The following is a 15,987-nucleotide window of genomic DNA, read 5'->3' as shown; positions in this document are numbered from 1 at the left end:
GTTTAAAAATAACCTGTAGGTACAATGTCCAATAGCTGGGTGACGGGTAGACTAGAAGCCTAACCCCCACAATTACATAATATACCCATGTACCAAACATGCACACATGACCCCGATGTGGTTTGCTCTGTGCCCCCACCCAAATCTCATCTTGAATCGTAATCCGAATTGTAATCCCCAAGTGCTGAGGGAGGGTCCTGGTGGGAGGTGACTGGATCGTGGGGGCAGCATTCCCCATGCTGTTCTCTTGATAGTGAGTGAATTCTCATGAGAGCTGATTTTTTTTTTAAATTTCTTTTTCCTGGCACGAGGCTTTTTATCCTAATAGCACTGGGTGGGCCCAACCCGCCTGCCAGACAGTTCCTAGAGTGAGGCTGGTCTTTCCTGGCAAGTAAGACACAGTTTTGTTGGGTGAGTGAGCAGCTGCTCCCTTAGTCCAGGGAGAGCCCCGCTCCACTGGGTGATGAAACGCGGGCTTTTTGGAGGCCTGGCAATGCACAAGGCTCTTCCTCTCCAGGAATGCCCAGGCTCACATGGTCCACTTCAGACATCTGGTCTCCTGGTGGGTCCCCAGACAACACACGGTGCAATACCAGGCACCACAGCTGACACAGGTGTAGGAGAGGGGAAGACGCCAGACAGCGCAGAAGGAGCACTGCAGCCGCGACGGGGACCCTGCACAGGCTGTCAGGTAGTTGGGGCCCTCGGCCACACTCAAGTTCTGCTCCTCCAGCAGGGCCTGTAAGGTTTTTTGGAAGCAAAGTTGAAAATGATCACTTCAGGTTTTCTTCTTTTACCGTCTGGTATCTGCATCATCGAACCGAGGCAGTCTCTTGCCGAGCTGAGGGAGTCCCACATGCGGGTCATCCTGGGTTGTCATTCTCCAGGGTCTCCAGCTGCCAGTTGATGTGACACTGCCAGGTGGCCCAATCCAGCACCCACTGCTGCCCAGGGTCCTGGGAGTGGACTTCCTTGAATAGAAAGAGACCCTTTGCTTACTTCCTTGACACGATTCCAGACCTTCTCCATGCCCAGCAATGCTGCTTAGGCTCCAGCTTGGCTCCTCTCCCTGCCTCTACAGAGGTGGCTGGCCCTCTTCTCTGCTCAGTCTATGCACTCTTCCTGAAGTTTCCTCCTTCACCATTCGCACAACCCAACTCATCTGATGGTTTTATAAATGACAGTTTTCCCAGCTCTCTCTCCCTGCTGCCACCATGTAAGACATGCCTTGCTTCCCCTTTGTCTTCCACCATGATTGTAAGTTTCCCAAGGTCTCCCCAGCCATGCAGAACTGTGAATCAATTAAATCTCTTTTGTTTACAAATTACCCAGTCTCCAGTGGTATTCTTTATAGCAATGTAAAAATGGACCAATACAACTCCCAAATCTAAAATAAAATAAAATTTTAAACGCTTAGAAATTGAGAGAAAACTTTAAAACCTGATAAAAAGGTAAAAATTCATGAACAGAGAATTCACACACACACACACACACACACACGTGCCCTTAGGTCTTCACCTCTATGGTATTCTTCCCTAAGATATGTAACTTCAGGCTAATCATGAGAAAACATCAGATAATCCAAATTGATTGGCATGCTGCAAAACAGCTGACCAGAATTCAAAGTATCAAGGTCATGGAAAACAAGGGAAGACTGAGAAATAGTTATGGGTCAAAGGGCACTAAGGAGACATATTCACCAGATGCAACGTGGTGTCATGAATTGTTCCTCGAAACAAACACGAGAAAGGACGTTAATGGAAAGCTGGTAAAATACAAACACATTCTGTGCTTTAGTTAATATCGCTGTAATAAAGTAGTTACTTAGTTTTGAGAAATGTGTTGTGATTATGTAAGATGCTAACTCAAAGGAAGATAAGTGAAGTGGATAAAGGAACTCTGCACTCTTCTGACACTCCTGGATAACTCTAAAATTATTTCAAAATATATATGGAAATATAAATACACGAGACTACTCAGTGAAGCACTGTTTGTAATTGCAAAACATTGGAAACAAGCTGAATGTTCACATACACAGTAGTGGTTGAATAAAATATGGTACATCCACACAAAGGACAACTGTGTAGTTATAAAAAGAAGGAAGAAAACTCCTGTGATTATCATCAGAGCAAATTCCAGGATCTATTAAAAATTGTGTAGACAATTTTTGCCTTTTGTGTAAGAAAGAAGAAAGAAAAAGAAAGTAAAGAAAAAGAGGAAGGCTAAACCAGAACTATTGAGATTGTTTACATACGGGGTGTGGGTATGGGATGGGAAGGAGAGAGCGAATGGTGTGATGCCACTTCTGACACTTCCCTGAATATACATCGTTTTGTATAGTTCCTACTTCTATAACCATTTCACTTACACAACTGGAAAATAAAACAAAAAGGAGGCGTTGTCAGCAAGATGGAGGAGCAGGAAGCTCCAAGTCCTTGCTTCTCCACTGAAATGCTAAATAAACATTATATGGACTAAAACAGATTTCTGAGAACTCTGGAAACAAGAAGTTGCAAGCAACCAAGTGAATGCCCAATTAAGAAAAAGTCACTCAGCCGGGCGCAGTGGCTCACGCCTCTAATCCCAACACTTCGGGAGGCCAAGGCGGGTGGATCACGAGGTCAGGAGATGGAGACCATCCTGGCTAACACGGTGAAACCCCGTCTCTACTAAAAATACAAAAACAAAATTAGCCGGGGGTGGTGGCGGGCACCTGTAATCCCAGCTACTCGGGAGGCAGGAGAATGGCGTGAACCCAGGAGGTGGAGCTTGCAATGAGCTGAGATTGCACCACTGCACTCCAGACTGGGTGACAGAGTGAGACTCCATCAAAAAAAAAAAATCCACTCAAACAAGTAGAAGATTTCATGACATTTTTCTCACCTTGGCCCACCATCTCGCAGCACAGTGTGGCATAGTTGGAAGAAAACTACCCAATTCCCAGTTCCTCCCTTGGGATTAAAGGAAAAGGGTGGAAATGTATTGTAATGCTCTGGCTTGTTTGGAGATTGTCCAAGGGACTTGTTTCTGCCTGGCCTGACTCAGAGTGCTGATGAGAATGCAGGCATAGATTGGATACCAGGTTGGAGGCCACCGAAAGCAGTCCAGGGTCTCCAGCTGCCAGTTGATGTGACACTGCCAGGTGGCCCAATCCAGCACCCACTGCTGCCCAGGGTCCTGGGAGTGGACTTCCTTGAATAGAAAGAGACCCTTTGCTTACTTCCTTGACACGATTCCAGACCTTCTCCATGCCCAGCAATGCTGCTCAGGCTCCAGCTTGGCTCCTCTCCCTGCCTCTACAGAGGTGGCTGGCCCTCTTCTCTCCTCAGTCTATGCACTCTTCCTGAAGTTTCCTCCTTCACCATTCGCACAACCCAACTCATCTGATGGTTTTATAAATGACAGTTTTCCCAGCTCTCTCTCCCTGCTGCCACCATGTAAGACATGCCTTGCTTCCCCTTTGTCTTCCACCATGATTGTAAGTTTCCCAAGGTCTCCCCAGCCATGCAGAACTGTGAATCAATTAAATCTCTTTTGTTTACAAATTACCCAGTCTCCAGTGGTATTCTTTATAGCAATGTAAAAATGGACCAATACAACTCCCAAATCTAAAATAAAATAAAATTTTAAACGCTTAGAAATTGAGAGAAAACTTTAAAACCTGATAAAAAGGTAAAAATTCATGAACAGAGAATTCACACACACACACACACACACACACGTGCCCTTAGGTCTTCACCTCTATGGTATTCTTCCCTAAGATATGTAACTTCAGGCTAATCATGAGAAAACATCAGATAATCCAAATTGATTGGCATGCTGCAAAACAGCTGACCAGAATTCAAAGTATCAAGGTCATGGAAAACAAGGGAAGACTGAGAAATAGTTATGGGTCAAAGGGCACTAAGGAGACATATTCACCAGATGCAACGTGGTGTCATGAATTGTTCCTCGAAACAAACACGAGAAAGGACGTTAATGGAAAGCTGGTAAAATACAAACACATTCTGTGCTTTAGTTAATATCGCTGTAATAAAGTAGTTACTTAGTTTTGAGAAATGTGTTGTGATTATGTAAGATGCTAACTCAAAGGAAGATAAGTGAAGTGGATAAAGGAACTCTGCACTCTTCTGACACTCCTGGATAACTCTAAAATTATTTCAAAATATATATGGAAATATAAATACACGAGACTACTCAGTGAAGCACTGTTTGTAATTGCAAAACATTGGAAACAAGCTGAATGTTCACATACACAGTAGTGGTTGAATAAAATATGGTACATCCACACAAAGGACAACTGTGTAGTTATAAAAAGAAGGAAGAAAACTCCTGTGATTATCATCAGAGCAAATTCCAGGATCTATTAAAAATTGTGTAGACAATTTTTGCCTTTTGTGTAAGAAAGAAGAAAGAAAAAGAAAGTAAAGAAAAAGAGGAAGGCTAAACCAGAACTATTGAGATTGTTTACATACGGGGTGTGGGTATGGGATGGGAAGGAGAGAGCGAATGGTGTGATGCCACTTCTGACACTTCCCTGAATATACATCGTTTTGTATAGTTCCTACTTCTATAACCATTTCACTTACACAACTGGAAAATAAAACAAAAAGGAGGCGTTGTCAGCAAGATGGAGGAGCAGGAAGCTCCAAGTCCTTGCTTCTCCACTGAAATGCTAAATAAACATTATATGGACTAAAACAGATTTCTGAGAACTCTGGAAACAAGAAGTTGCAAGCAACCAAGTGAATGCCCAATTAAGAAAAAGTCACTCAGCCGGGCGCAGTGGCTCACGCCTCTAATCCCAACACTTCGGGAGGCCAAGGCGGGTGGATCACGAGGTCAGGAGATGGAGACCATCCTGGCTAACACGGTGAAACCCCGTCTCTACTAAAAATACAAAAACAAAATTAGCCGGGGGTGGTGGCGGGCACCTGTAATCCCAGCTACTCGGGAGGCAGGAGAATGGCGTGAACCCAGGAGGTGGAGCTTGCAATGAGCTGAGATTGCACCACTGCACTCCAGACTGGGTGACAGAGTGAGACTCCATCAAAAAAAAAAAAATCCACTCAAACAAGTAGAAGATTTCATGACATTTTTCTCACCTTGGCCCACCATCTCGCAGCACAGTGTGGCATAGTTGGAAGAAAACTACCCAATTCCCAGTTCCTCCCTTGGGATTAAAGGAAAAGGGTGGAAATGTATTGTAATGCTCTGGCTTGTTTGGAGATTGTCCAAGGGACTTGTTTCTGCCTGGCCTGACTCAGAGTGCTGATGAGAATGCAGGCATAGATTGGATACCAGGTTGGAGGCCACCGAAAGCAGTGATGGGCACCACCATACTTTAAAGATGCAGGAAGTCTGCAGATCTTTAGGTGACTGGGGCAAGAAATTAAAAGCAGAAAAGTACAATAGAAATCCAAGGCTTCCGAGAAAAAGCAATGTATATATGGAGTATTGTGATGGTTAATATTGAGTGTCAACTTGATTGGATTGAAGGAGGTAAAGCATTGTTCCTAGGTGTGTCTGTGAGTGTACTGCTGAAGGAGATGAACATTTGCGTCAGTGGACAGGGAGAGGCAGACCCACCCTCAGTGTGGGTTGGCATCATCTAATTGACAGCTGGCATGGCTAGAATAAAGCAGGCAGAAGGAGGTGGGAGAAGTGGACTTGCTGAGTCTTCTGGTCTTCATCCTTCTCCTGTGCTGGATGCTTCCTGTCCTTGAACGTCAGACTCCAAGTTTTTCAGATTTTGGACTCTTGGACTCACATCAGTGATTTGCCAGGGACTCTTGGGCCTTCGACCACAGACTGAAGTGCACTGTCTGCTTCTCTACTTTTGAGGTTTGGGACTCAGACTGGCTTCCTTGCTTCTCAACTTGCAGACGGCCTATTATGGGACTTCACCTCGTGATCGGGAGAGTCAGCTCTCCCTAATAAATGCCCCTTCATATATACATCTATCTTATTAGTTCTGTCCCTCTAGAGAGCCTTGACTAATATAGGTATATAAAAGCAGCTGTATAAATGAGGAACTGGAATAAAAACACACATATAGGTCCAAGAAAAACACATCCCTGTAAAATATTTCAGAGAACCTGAGGCTTTAAGCCCAGCTGATTAGGGAAGATATTCTGCCTGCATGAAGCCAGTCCACAAAGACTAGGAGGGGTGGCAGTTTTTTCAAATGCCCAAATCCCAACAAAATATTACAAGGCTTACAAAGGAATAGGAAAACAGTATCCATCCAAAGGAAAAAATTAATCTTCTAGAAGCTGACCCAAAATAAGTCAGGTCTCTGACTTACTTGAATTTTAAACTATCTTAAATATGCTCAATGAGTAAAAAGAGAACATAGATGACTAATGAAATGAGGAAAACAACTTACGAACACAGTAAGAATATCAACAAAGAGATAGAAATTATTTTTAGAAAGAACCAAACAAATTCTGGAGCTAGAAAATACAATAACTTAATTTAAAACTCCACTAGCAGGGTTTAACAGCAGACTTGAACAGGCAAAAGAAAGAAGCAGTGAACTTGAAGAGAGGTCACTTGAAATTATTAAGTAAAAGGAGAAAAAGAAGAAATAATTAAGAAAAGTGAACAGAGCCAAGGGATTTATGGGACGCCATGAAGCATCTATGGATATTTGAAGAGAGAAAAGAGAAAAGGACAGAGAGTTTATTTGAAGAACTAATGTCTGAAGAATCTCCATATTTGAATAAAGAAAGTTAAATATGTGAACAAATATAAAAACCTGCATTACTGTAATTTTAATATGAACTCCACTTTTAAATCTTTTGTAGGAGTTAAAAGACAGAGCATAACAATAATTATAGATACATGTTAATGGGTACACAATACATAAAGGTGTGATCTGTGACATCAACATAAAGTAGGACACAATCAAAGAAGAAAATTAGAGGCCAATATCACTGAATTACAGGCCAATATCACTGATGAACATAGATGCAAAAATTCTCAAAAAAATACTAGCAAACTGAATTGAATGACACATTAAAAAAATCATCCAGCTTGATTAAGTGAAACTCATCCCAGGGATGCAAGGATGGCTCAACAGATGCCAATCAGTTAACATATTACACCACATCAATGGAATCAAGAAAAAAGCTATATGATCATTTCAACAGATGCTTAAAAAGCAGTCAATAAAATTTAACATTCCTTCAAGGCAAAAACTGTCAACAGATTGGGTATAGAAAGAACATACATCAAAACAATAAAGACCATATATGACAAATCCACAGCTAATAGTACAGTGAATGGAAAAAAATTGAAGCCTTTTCTCTAACACCTGGAACAAGACAAGGACAGTCATTTCATCACTTCTATTCAACATAGTACTGAAAGTCCTAGCCAGAGCAATCAAGCAGGAAGGCAAATACTGTGATTGCACTTACATGTGTTATGCAGAATAGTTAAATTCATAGAAGTGGTAGAATGGTAAAAGTTACCAGGGGCTGGAGTAGGTGAAAATGGGGAGCAGTCGAAGATTGGATAAAACCAGAAAAAGAATGAACCCATATTTCAAATGGTTAGCATAACTACACTACTGTTGGGCAAGGGAAGTAACTCAACTAATCACTGAACATCGTTTCGGCTGAACATTCAGGCTGAACCTCCTCATTCTAAATATGAAAACACTCTAATCAAATATTGGACTCTAATGAGTGGATTTCTTTTTGGAAAAATGTGCACAACTCTTAAATGACTTTCTGCACATTCTAAGACTGGTAAATGAATAAACATGTTTGGCCAAAGGAAGCATATGCCTTGAAGACATATGCCAAAGGAAGCACTGTTGAAGTACAGAGTTACACTGATGGAAAGGTGGCAGGGCGAGATGAACCCAGAGTGTTGGACGTGGGTGGTGGAGAGGGAGAAAGTGGGCCCCCATGGCGTCCCTTCCCCATAGCACTGCCTGGGTCCCTGGCCTCACCGTACTGGAAGATGCAGTCCCAGGCCTCAAAGTGCTCCTTCCACACCTTGGGGCTGGTCCAGCGAGACAGGCTCCTGGGCATGAACATGAGCTGGACGGTGGATTTGAACATGACCTCCAGGGCATGGAGGAAGCTCAGGCTGGCAGAGCTGGGGCTGTGACCAACCAGGCCCAGCCGCTCTCCAAAAAGAGCTAAGTTGCTGGCTGCGGGGAGGATGAACTGCTGAGCACAAGGAAGCCCCGGGCCTCCGGGCTGCCTCCCCCCACTCCCTCCAGCCCCCCGTCCCCGTCCCTGGCCACTCCAGGGTCTCTGAGGCTGGACCTTCCCACCTGGCCCACACCTTCTATGGTGTAGTGGAAGATGCTGGGCTGGACGTCCAGGGTCACGCTGTCCCGGGCGTTCTGCAGCACCTTCTTCCTCAGGGCCTGGGAGAAGTCCCTGGCCACCGCATCCACCATCGGGAGGAACCTCTGCACAGCCTTGGGCGACAGCACATCTGGGTTCAGCCGCAATTGATTGAAGCGCCATTCAGGCCCGTTCCTACAGAGGCCAGGGCAGAGCTTGTGAGGCCGCCCCCGCAAGACAGAGGCCCTGACCCGTATCCCATCCTCCTTGTCCCCAAGGGGAATCAGCCTGCAGGGAGCTGACTGGGGGCCCTGGCGGAAGCTGCCTGTTTGTGTTCGAGCTGCAGCCTTTTCTCAGAGCAGCCTCCAGGTGCTGGGCAAAGGCCACTCAGGTCCAAGCAGGGATGAGACGGTAGTTTCTGCCCGCAGGTGCTGAGGAGGTAACTGAGGTCATTCCTGGGACCTGGTGCCCCAAGGCTGGCACCACCTCACCCATGCAGGCCCCCTCTGTAGTAGCGGGGGAGGGCTTTTCTCCAAGAAAGGAGGTAACCCCTGTTGTCAAACTTTGCCCACCTCACCCACACTGTGCCCTGAGGGGAGAGCCCCTCGCTGCCCTCTCCTCCCTGCCCTTCCCTGCCCTGGGCACAGTGCCTCTGGGGCAGCAGTCTCTGCCTGTCTCTGTGAAGCATCTGCATCTTCTGCAGGGCAGGAACCGAGCTCTGTGCCTCATGCCATCCTCACCCACAGCCAGAGTGTGTTGGGGCTCCATGGATGCCCCTAGGGAATGGTGGGAAGGAATTTCCTCTCTCAGCCACATTCCTGCAAAACTCCTTTGTTTATGTCCAGCCGGCTGCTGTCCCGAGTTGACAGTGATGACAGACAGAAGACGCACATGTACACGTGTGCCCGTGCAAGACCTCAACACACACGTGTGAAGAGACACATGTACACGTCTGCACAGACACTACACCCATGCCGGCACCTGCATATGCACACACAGAGACACCCGTGCACACACACCACCCCTCATACATGCACACACCCAGACACGTGTACACGCACATGCACACACAGAGACACCCGTGCACACACAGACACTTGGGTACACACACATGCACACACATGTGCAAATGCAGGTGCAGAGGAACACACAGCATGTGCACAGATGCAAGACACGCACACACACAGGTGTGCTCCTGTTCCTTCCGTTATGCGCACGCAGCCTCCTGGACCTGTCTTCCTGGGTCCTGACTCCCTCTCAGATGTCTATAGGCCAGCCTCAGTGAAGACCCCCACCCTTGGGTGCCCTTTTACCTAAATCCCACTATTCCCAAGATAATTCCTTTCTTGCCATGGAGTGGGGGCTGTCGCCACTGTGACATCCTCGTCCAGTTCTTCCCCCATCATAATGGCAACATCCCTGCAGGTGACCGACTCCAAGCACCAGCCTCTCCCTGTCCACCTGACCAGGTGCCACCCTCTCCACGGGCCAGGAAACATCCTCCCCAGTGCCATCAACCGCCCCACCTCGTGTCTTGCTTCTGAGAACAATGGAGCCACCAGCCACCTGCGTCCCCACCTGCCTCCTGCCCGGGACTGTCCCCATCAAGAGGGTTTGCTGGGACAGCAGGGACCACGAGCGCCGTGAGGCAGGCTGCAGTCCCGGTGAACACCAGGCTCAGCGCTCACAGCCTGTGACCTGGGCCAGTAGGCGTCCCCTTCTCAGGGCCTCAGTTTTCTGACCCGTGGGAAGGAGAGTCCTCAGCTTGCAAGAGAAAGAAGCCGCCGAGGTCGGTGCAGAGCGGGTTCTCGCTACACAGAAGGGCTCATTGCTCTGCATCTTCTCCTCTATAGAGGTGTCCGTGCCCATTTCTCCACCACTGCCCTGCTTCCCCAACCCCCAGGGCAGACGTGACCCCATGGGATGGCCATCCTCCAGGCTGGGTGCTCACCGTCACAGCCCACCACACATGCCCGGGGTGGATGTGCTTTCCGGTCCTGCCTCTCTTGCTTCCTCTCCATGCCCAGGCTGCCCACCCTGCTCCCAGCTCTCAGCTCCCGACTCGCCCCTCACAGCAAGAACACGCCACATTTGTGCCCATGATGTTGTCTGTAGGCCACCCAGGGCTTCAGGCTCATCCTGCAGGGATGCAGGCTATCCACCTGCTGCAGCTTCTCCACTTCCTCCGGCAGCATCAGACACACCATGCGTGGTCCTCCCAAGTGGCACCTGTGGGGCCAAGCACAAGGCCCTGCTGGATGGGGTCATGTCCCCACTGACCCCACTCTGCATTCCCAATCCAAAGTGTCTCCTGTCCACCCTCCTGGCTCCGGGATTAGCGGCTTCACAGCTGAAGCCCTCCTGCTGGCTCCCTGAAACCTCCCAAACTTTAGTGCCTCTGAGTCCTGCCCTCTCTGCAGCGAGCTGGGGTTTGCTCTGCACCATCCCCTGCACTGGCAGAACCGCAGACCAGCATGTGCAGCACTCCCTCCCCATCCTCCAAAGGATGCAGCGTGCCGGGGTCTGCTGGGAACAGCAGTGCTGTGTGCCTGGCGGGGTCCTGGGCAGCAGGGGCAGGGCTCTGGGTGTTCCCAGCGAGGGCCAGGGAGGGCTTTACCTGAAAATGGGCCCCAGCTCCTGGAAGGTCTGGTGCACCTCCAGGTGCAGGTGCTCATAACCCTGCTCCCTCCAGATCTGCAGCAGCCTCAGCTACCTGCTGCCTGGACGCCGGGGCATGGCTTCAAAGGGCAGCACTGTCCTGGGGACCCAACTGGCTCTGGTGCCCAGTGCCCATGCCCTTCACGGGGCCAGCCAGGGCACTGCCATGCACACCTCTGCCTTTGCCCTCAGTGCCATTCCAATGCTCCCTGCACCCTGCTCAGCCTAAATCCTTTTATCTTGTCTGGAACCTGCCCTGGAAACAGATCATGTCATGGGAGAACTGGCACTGGACCTGCCTGAGAAAGCGAGGGCAGAGGTCTGGGAAGTAGGTGGGGACTGATTAGGGGTGCATGGAGACAGAAATCGGGGGACAGAGTCCCCTCCCTCCTCCTCCAGGGTGGAGAGGAGCAAGATGAATGGGCCCTTATCTTATCCAAGAGCCTTGGATTACTCATCTTCTTGGAGCAAGGTCCCACACAGGAAGGAAGGGCGGAGGGCTGCACTTCCAAATTGCCCCACTGGCATTTCACCTCCTCTTCCAGGCCCTATGCTGGGTGCATGGAGCAGGAACAAGAGCCCACACGGGCCCCTCCCAGTGAGGGGCTCAGTCTTCTCGGGGCAATTCGGTGAGTCCCCAAGGGCAAAAGGTGGCGCAGAAGGAGATGAAAACATGTCCGAGGCCGGGTCTGGGCTGACCTCACTGGTCCAGCTAAGGAGCAGGGAATACCCAGGAGACCACGAGAGGCCAGGTGCTAGGAGCCACACCCAGGCTGGAAGACTAGCAGCGCTTGCCTGCGTCTGTCCTCGTCCAGGCAGGGGCCCTGTGACAGCGGCTCACATCCCCCTTTTCCGTCCTAAAACGTGTTGTCTGTAGTTCAGATTCATAGAGCCATGAGGGGCCTATGATGACTGAGTTGAGTTGGGTAGGGGAACACGCCTGGTCGCTTGCCCTGCCAGGCCTGAAGCTGCCCGTCCCCCTCGCTGATGCTGTCCGGTAGGGCCCCCGCCTTCCCTTGGGAGGACAGATCAGTGGGACCCGGCACTGCCTGTCCACCCTCCCTTGGAAAAGCACTCACTCCAAGTCTAGGGGGGTGGCACCTGGCCATGGGGGAGGACAACAGGGTTCCTGACGCCCTGGGAATGGCGCCCTGGGGTACCCTGGGGCAGGTCAGAGCCCTCACAGCCACACCAGCCGAGGCCAGAGTGAGGCTGGACTGCCCTGTGGTAGCTGTGGCCTGGGGCCAGCCTAGAGGAAGCGGCCTTTCATTCTCACTGCTCACACCGCCACGCATCCCCAGGACTCCACGGGCCCAGGGAGGGTGTGCGTCCCACCCCGCACAGCACTGCAGAGTTCCCAGGCAAAGCTCTCACAAGCAATACAGTGTCTGCGTGGACCCCATCGTCTCGCCTGTGTCCGATGAAGTGGGACCGAGTTAGGAAACCTTTCAACTTGCACCATCCCACAGGCAGAAAGGGCCGACCACAGTGGGAGACTTCCAGCCGAGTGGGCGATGCCACCTGGCCGCAGCCACCGTGTGGCCCGAAAACCAGAGAGGAGCAAGTGCGGCGTCTGTCCCGTCACGGGCAGTCACCCCTCAGCATTCTCGTCAGGGCTGCAGAGCTTGCAGGCTAACTGGGGGACCACCGGTTGGCTCCTTTTCTCTGGGTCGTGCTCACAGGGACGTCCAGAGGCCCCCTTGTGCATTTTGCTGGTGTCTGGAGCCAGGGTGTGAGGACATGAAGACGGCTTGAGTTTTAGCGGGTGCCTATCGGTGGCTGCTTGGGGAACGTGTAGACTGTGGCCTCTGCCTTCTGATTATGTTTTTAACACCAAGTCAAGTCCTTCCAGCTGCAGGAGGGGCCACGGCGGACACCGCAAGGCTGAGTGGGGAAGTGACTGGAGACGAAGCTGAAGGGGAAGCCGGGGGCAGCCGAAGTGTAGTTGGGGGAAGGGGTTTCCAGCCCGGCACACAGGAGGGCAGGCCTGGCCAGGAGTGGGCAGCAAGGGGGCGTGAGGCCTGGGCTGGGGGCTGCGGGGAGCCAGGTGAGGTGCTGGGAGGGTTTTCACAGGGGAGGGCAAAGATCCATTTGTTATTTTTCATTTTACTCTAATCAGTTTCCCACTCCCCATTCTTCCTCAGGAATCTCAAAGGCCTCGGCCCCTCAGCAGCTGTGATGTGCTGTGTGTCCCCGTGCGCCTCCCGCTGTCGTGTCAGAGCTGGCCTTGGGCAGGCTGATGCCATTGGACTTCCCAGCACGTCCTTGGTGTGGTGGTGCAATCTGCCCGGGCACGCTGGACAGTCCTCCTGCCCGACCCTGCCTGTGTGCACCCTCCCCTCTCCCATCGGCTGGGTCTGTTCTCATCTGTTCTGGGAGTTTCTGGGCCTGTGGCCATGAACCAGCGTTTCCCGTCCCTCCTCAGCCCACCCGCAAGGAGGCTGGGGCCCCAGAGGACCCCAGAAGGCCCCTCCCATTCAGAGGGAACTGTGGGTGCAGCTGAGGCATGAAGGTACCAGAACAAGCACCCTGGACTTGCTCTAGACTCTGCGGCTTCCCACATGTCCTGACCTTGAAACCTGGAAGCAAATCCCATAACTCACTTCCTGCAAGGCCTCAGTCATGTCACCGTGTGACACAGGGAAGAGGTGCAGGTCCCAAGGGCCCCTGCCCACCTCGCCTCTGGGGCCCTCTCTCTGCCCATAGGTCTGGTCGCACCCCGCTGGAGTCTGCCTCCTGGAGAGGAAATGGTTCGATAGGGCTGACCTGGGACATTTCCTCTAACTCAGCTGTAGGGTGAGGGCCCAGCCAAGCCCCAGAGGCAGCAGAGAGGGGCAGGCAGAGGGCACCCTGGCAGTGCGGGAGCCCCCACCTTGATGTTCTTCCCGGGTTAGGGGGGTGCCAGGGCTGCCTGGAGATCCCGGGGCTGCAGTCATGGGGCAAGGTCAGAGCAACTGTCCTCGAATAGGCTGGACGCCTCCAAGGTGCACTGTGGAGGAAGAGGGGCTCCCTCTCTGGGGACAGACCAGGCCTCCGCTTTCAGGGTCTCCTGTGAACCAGGCTGGGCCAGCCCTCAGCCCTGCAGCAGAACTGTCCACCTCCCCTGGGTCTGTGGGTCCTGCTCATTACAGTCCTTTCTGGCCCCAAACCCAGTGTCCAAGCCTGCACCCCATGATAGTTTGAAAAGTTCTCAGGTTCCTCTCGAGCTCTGAGAAGCAACTCAAATCTCAGCCCTGAGCCAGCACGCTCCATCCGCTTGCCCTGGGCTAGGTTCCAGTAGCCCTTGGCCAGAAGCCTGTGTGCCCAGCAGTCGCTAGAGCAGCGGGGCTGTCCACCTGCAGCTGTGTCTCCTGATCCCAGCCCAGAGGACCGTGAGTGTTAGGGCTGGTGCAGAAAGCAGCAGTTCCTCTTCTGTAGCCTTGCACATAATATCTCCTGTACTGCACCGATTTTACTCCTAGGGCCCTGGCATTAGTGACAGCGGTGTCACTAACACAAACAGAAAAACGCAACACAAACAGAGCAACGGGTGGGCGCGGCGGCTCACACCTGTAATCCCTGCCATTTGGGAGGCTGAGGCAGAAGATCACTTGAAGCCAAGCGTTCCAGACCAGTCTGGGCAACAAAACAAGGCCCCATCCTTACCAAAAATTAAAAATTAGCCAGACGCGGTGGTGGCACCTATAGTCCCAGCTACTCGGGAGGCCAAGGCGAGAGAAACGCTTGAGCCCAGGAGTTCGAGGCTGCAGTGAGCTGTGATCACCACTGCACTCCTGGGTGACAGACTGAGACCAAAAACCCATACGAAGCAGCAAAAGGAAGAAACCGAAAATGGAGGAAACAGCAACCAAAATGCCTGTTGACTGGAGAACGTTTTTGCCCACGTGGTCCATGCACACGCGAGGTGAGTTTTCGCCACTGTGAAAATGAATTCTTTCAGGCTCACGTGAAGATGAGGGTGATCAACAGTGCAGGGACTCACGGTGCAGCCTTGAAGGGAAAGAGGGAATGTCGGGAGACTGTGTCCCACGTGGTTCACATGCATTCAGTGAACCGCTTACAGAAGCAGCAAAGGCCAGAGAGAGAACACTGGGTGTGGGTGCCTGTGCTGGGGAGGTGGGAAGATTGGTCTCTGTGAACGTGGAGGAGGTGGGACTTACTGCCTGTGTGGCGGGGCTTAGGTTGGGTGGAGTGTTTGTGACATCTCAAAGATAGGGTCTAGGAAAAGGCAGCAGGATGCCAAGTCTGGAGGCCCCAGATCAGTGGTGTGGCACAGCGACATGTGGACAACCTGGTTGCTCCAACAGACTTGGTCCCAGCAGTGTTGATCAGTGGGCGTGGCCTCCCCCACCTCCACTGTGAGGGGCTGCAGACGAGAGGGTGCTTGCCAGCTCGTCAGTGTCTGTGAGGACCAAGAGAGAGATCCAGCAGGGCTCAGAGCAGACACGCAAAGGAAAAATCAAATGCAGAGGGGGATCTGAAGACTTCCTGCCACATCTACAAGGAGTCAGGACTGTGGGAGCTGCCCAGAGGCAGTGGTGTGGACTAGAAGAAGGTCAAAATTCACAGAGGTGCATCTCATGGAGGCACATGAGGTGGTGTGTGTCAATACGGCTAGGAGGACACTTTGTCAGCAAGCAAACCTTCCTTGAGAGAAACCAAGCCAGGGCCAGCAAGGTGGAGTGGCTGCCAGGCAGGGCAGGGCAATGAGCGGGGAGACACGGACGGAGCACAGAATGCGGGGAATGCAAACGCCACTCCTCGGGGGAGTCTGCAGGAATATCCCTCCTGTGTGTTCATAACTTGAGGATGGTGGAGAAAGTGGGAGTCCTCTTCTGGCGCCTTGCATTGTCCCAGCCCCATATCCTCTGCCCTGGCAAATTCTCTGGGCCTACACAGACCCCACCCCGCCATCAGCTTCCTTCAAAGACCCTTAGTAAAACACTAGTGAACGGAATCCAGCAATATATACACAGAAGTAGACACCATGGACAAGTGAGATTTATTCTAGGAAGAAAGT

The 15,987-nt window shown here is 51.1% G+C and overlaps 1 pseudogene; it reads right to left on the bottom strand.

Annotated features, from left to right (window-relative positions):
• Positions 1–529: 529 nt before the first annotated feature.
• Positions 530–11,165, bottom strand: LOC105536343 (annotated as a pseudogene).
• Between the last annotated feature and the right edge of the window lie 4,822 nt (positions 11,166–15,987).

Source organism: Mandrillus leucophaeus, unplaced genomic scaffold (assembly GCF_000951045.1).
Source record: "Mandrillus leucophaeus isolate KB7577 unplaced genomic scaffold, Mleu.le_1.0 Scaffold158, whole genome shotgun sequence".
Classification (NCBI taxonomy): domain Eukaryota; kingdom Metazoa; phylum Chordata; class Mammalia; order Primates; family Cercopithecidae; genus Mandrillus; species Mandrillus leucophaeus.
The sequence above is the reverse complement of the archived record's forward strand: the minus strand, read 5'-3'. Positions and strand labels throughout refer to the sequence as shown.